At 41.8% G+C, this 4,572-nt stretch overlaps 1 long non-coding RNA gene across 1 annotated transcript; it reads left to right on the forward strand.

Annotated features, from left to right (window-relative positions):
• Nucleotides 1-388: 388 nt before the first annotated feature.
• Nucleotides 389-4,367, forward strand: LOC127923614 (uncharacterized). Its single transcript, XR_008114825.1, has 3 exons — nt 389-498; nt 658-743; nt 3,901-4,367. It is a non-coding gene; the product is annotated as an uncharacterized LOC127923614 (long non-coding RNA).
• Nucleotides 4,368-4,572: the final 205 nt, after the last annotated feature.

Consider the following 4,572-nt stretch of genomic DNA (forward strand, 5'->3'; position numbering starts at 1 on the left):
AGTTGATTAAGGCTGGGACACAGCCAGTTGTTTAAGGCTGGGACACAGCCAGTTGATTAAGGCTGGGACACAGCCAGTTGATTAAAACATGTGAAATGAAAGCATCCAACAGGAAAATGTGAGTAATGCCAGGAAACAGAGACAGTGGAGCGTGTATTTACATTTAAACAACTGGCTGTGTATTGATACAGTGTGGACATTATTGTAGGGAAAGAGAGAGGATGAGATCTAGTATGAGGGGGGGATACAGGGAATTAGTTTAAAGAGTACAGTGAGTAGAACGTCATTAGATATAGTCGCAAATATTTTATATTTTTTTAAGTGCAACGGGGCTGACAGGTAGGATTTAGTTTATCCGTGTCTCTGGCTCACACTCCAGTACAGTAGGTGGCGGTAATGGACCATAATATTGGATACCAAACGCCGATAAACCCCACCGAAGAAGACGGAAAAGTGCTTAGTGATTTCAACGCATACCTCGGAGCTCCGGTATCAAATGTAACATAACTATTTAAACATTTAGAATAGGTTTTACTTGACTTGGGAAGTTGTGAATTCCACACGAGACTGTTTTTTTTGTCGAGGGAGAGTGACAGCTACACAGATTTGTTTGATAAATATCTGCTCTTCAAATCTATTTCTGTAATTGTTTCTCAGCCTGAACGGCAGCCCGGAGTTTCAGGATAAGACGGTGAACGCGCTGTGTTGATTTCGGACAACAAGTTTCTGATCAAAACAGTCATGTAAGTTTGTTGCGACTAAACTTCAACGTTGGTCTGCGCTGTCCACTGTGAGTTCATGTCATTTCTAAGTTTGCTTAAAAATGTGTTAATATCTAATTCACATTTGGAAGATTATAACATCTTTACTGTGCCACTTTTATATGGAGGGAGGCTAATCTACATTTCCCTTTTATATACAAACTGAGTGTACAAAACATGACATGCTCTTTCTATGACCAGGTGAATCCAGGTGAAAGCTATGATCCCTTATTGATGTAACTTGGTAAATCCACTTCAAATCAGAGTAGATTTGGTGAGGAGATGGGTTAAAGAAGGATTTTTAAACTTTGAAACATGGATTGTGTATGTGGCATTAAGGGTGAATGGCCAAGACAATAGTCTGAATGACTCAAACCAGGTAGAAAGTGTGTAGAAATGATAATTAAACTTTTGATTTTATTTATTTAACCTCTGAACTCTTTTTCTTCCCATTAGTAATTTCAACAGTTATTAGCAGCACTATTTAGTGAATTTGGTAGATTTTTTTTTTATCTCAAACCAGTGAATTTAACAAAACCAGTTGAGAACCACTGTATTAGGCTAGCCCAATACTGGACTACAGGAGTTTAAAGTTACTCCGTATAGTCCAAGGACCTTAGCTTGCTACATGTTCTGTTTAAAGGCCAACTTGGCTCTGGAAGCCGAAACCGACAAAAATGCTACATCCTGAACGTGAATCGATTCTCAATTGCGGTACGGTTCTAGAAGCAAAAATCCCTTTACTTTCTTATCACATCGAAATAATTTCACAACTAAAAATACACTCTTACCGGTTGGTGCCAGCAGTATTTTTCTGAGACAACTTCGTTGGTGGCATCATTCTCCTGTTTAGGAGACGCAGATGGCTAACTGGCATCGGTAGTCCACTCTGTCTTCCATTGACATGCTCTTATATGGACATATGACTGTGTTGGGACACTAACCCTAACCATATCAATTTAACACTAAACCTAACCGTGTATCAATTTAACCCTATTTATATATATATATAGTGGGGCAAAAAAGTATTTAATCAGCCACCAATTGTGCAAGTTCTCCCACTTAAAAAGATGAGAGGCCTGTAATTTTCATCATAGGTACACTTCAACTATGACAGACAAAATGATAGAAAAAATCCAGACAATCACATTGTAGGTGGAAATTATGGTGGAAAATAAGTATTTTAAAAATGTACATAGAAAAAAGACTTTAGGGGAGTCTCAAGTTGGATTAGATTTACCTTGAATATTGCAACCCATTTGTGTAGACTATTAGCCAGCCAACCTGCTGAGTTTAACAATAGAGACTGAATTGATCCACCAGGCGACCACATTGTTAGGCTATTTGATGTGGAATCTTTATGAAGGTTTATAAATGGAAGCTAAATACCGTATATAGATAATATACTGCATAATCAAACACTCCCTATTCAGCTAGTGTTTTGAGGGTGAACTGACGGTATTATTTGGCGTTAATAGACTGGTTTTACGCACGACAACTTTCTAACCAAGCTGGGAGATCATTAGAGGACGACTCATGTCACTCAGGTTCAGCTAGATTATATATTCAAAACAATCTATTGGTAGCTGATCAGTATGTTGCATAAAAAAATTTTTTTACTGATAGCCAGGGGCTCCAACAGTCACACTGTTTAGTGAGTTCAACAGATCACATCAAATAAAGGTTAAATAAATGAGATCTGAGGCAGTAGGGATGACCAGGGATGTTCTCTTGATTAGTGTGTGAATTAGACCATTTTCCTGTCCTGCTTAGCATTCAAAACATTACTTTTGGGTTTGAGGGAAAATGTGTGAAGTAAAAAGTACATTATTTTCTTTAGGAATGTAAGTGAAGGAAAAGTTGTCAAAAATATAAATAGTAAAGTACAGATGAATACATAAACTACCTCAGTAAAAATACTTGAAAGTACTACTTAAGTACTTTACACCACTACAAGTGAGCCAGCTGTGATCAGTACCATCAGCTGGGAACTCGAGGTGGGCCGGCTGGAAGCTGGGTATACCCCACTTGGGTTCTTGAGAGCTAATCTAAAGTAGGAGAAATTGTTTGCTGAATGTATTTGCTGTCAGTAAGAGGCCAAACTGTGATATTTTAGTGATTAGCTTTAGCTGTATCGGCTCATTTTCTAGACCTCTGCAGGGTATGTGTACAGTATCCCGGACAACTTGTGGGGCGATAGATGTACATACTGTTCCAGCTAACCCTGTCCATGAATCATTCACACCTACCAGGCTTCTACACCTTTCAAGCTGAACCTGTTTTTATTTATTTCAAATCCCCACATAGCTGATGTGCCCTTGTAATGAAGGCAGCCAGGCCTGTCAGTGTAGTTGTCTACACCCTACCCTGATGTCCCTGCTGAAACTATTCGCCTGCCTGTCTGTATTGCTGTCTGTATTGCTGTCTGTATTGCTGTCTGTATTGCTGTCTGTATTGCTGTCTGCCTGTATTGCTGTCTGTATTGCTGTCTGTCTGTATTGCTGTCTGTCTGTATTGCTGTCTGTCTGTATTGCTGTCTGTCTGTATTGCTGTCTGTCTGTATTGCTGCCTGTATTGCTGCCTGTATTGCTGTCTGTATTGCTGTCTGTATTGCTGTCTGTATTGCTGTCTGTCTGTATTGCTGCCTGTAATGCTGTCTGTCTGTATTGCTGTCTGCCTGTATTGCTGTCTGCCTGTATTGCTGTCTGCCTGTATTGCTGTCTGCCTGTATTGCTGTCTGCCTGTATTGCTGTTTGTCTGTATTGCTGTTTGTCTGTATTGCTGTTTGTCTGTATTGCTGTTTGTCTGTATTGCTGTTTGTCTGTATTGCTGTTTGTCTGTATTGCTGTCTGTCTGTATTGCTGTCTGTCTGTATTGCTGTCTGTCTGTATTGCTGTTTGTCTGTATTGCTGTTTGTCTGTATTGCTGTTTGTCTGTATTGCTGTCTGTCTGTATTGCTGTCTTGCTGCCTGTATTGCTGTCTGTATTGCTGTTTGTCTGTATTGCTGTTTGTCTGTATTGCTGTCTGTCTGTATTGCTGTCTTGCTGCCTGTATTGCTGTCTGTATTGCTGTCTGTCTGTCTGTATTGCTGTCTGTCTGTATTGCTGTCGTGTAACACTACCTCTCCCCCTTCTCCAGGGAGATGTTACTGTGGGTGTTAGGGTGTTGCTGCTGCTGTTCTCCAGTCTGGATGTGTGGTACTTCGTGCGTGCGGCGGTCACGGTGGTCAGGGCCTGGTTCCAGAAGCCGGTGTGGGACGTCCTGGGGGAACAGAGTGTGTCGGGGCGCGTCCTGCTTCACGATATCGACCTGGGACACATGAACAATGCCAGATACCTCCGGGAGTGTGACTTCGCCAGGTTAGATGGGTCCCAGGAAGCTGAGTTCTCTGTTAGTTTTAACGTATTCCTTTACCCCAGTAGCTCCTAACCCCTAGAGGATTCCTTTACCTCAGTAGCTCCTAACCCTTAGAGGATTCCTTTACCCCAGTAGCTCCTAACCCCTAGAGGATTCCTTTACCCCAGTAGCTCCTAACCCCTAGAGGATTCCTTTACCTCAGTAGCTCCTAACCCCTAGAGGATTCCTTTACCCCAGTAGCTCCTAACCCCTAGAGCACATATGTCAGAGTCAAGGCCCGCGGGCCACATCCGCCCGGCGAGAAGGTTTTTTACGGCCCCTGGATGATCTTTGATTTATTATTAGAACCGCCTGCAGACCGCAGCAAGCCGGCAGCCCGCAGATCTTTTACACGCACCAATACTACATTTCCATAATGCAACGGTGACGCACCGAGCAGTAGGCTGCTTCATT

The sequence above is a fragment of the Oncorhynchus keta genome, unplaced genomic scaffold (genome assembly GCF_023373465.1).
Source record: "Oncorhynchus keta strain PuntledgeMale-10-30-2019 unplaced genomic scaffold, Oket_V2 Un_contig_3021_pilon_pilon, whole genome shotgun sequence".
Classification (NCBI taxonomy): Eukaryota; Metazoa; Chordata; class Actinopteri; order Salmoniformes; family Salmonidae; genus Oncorhynchus; species Oncorhynchus keta.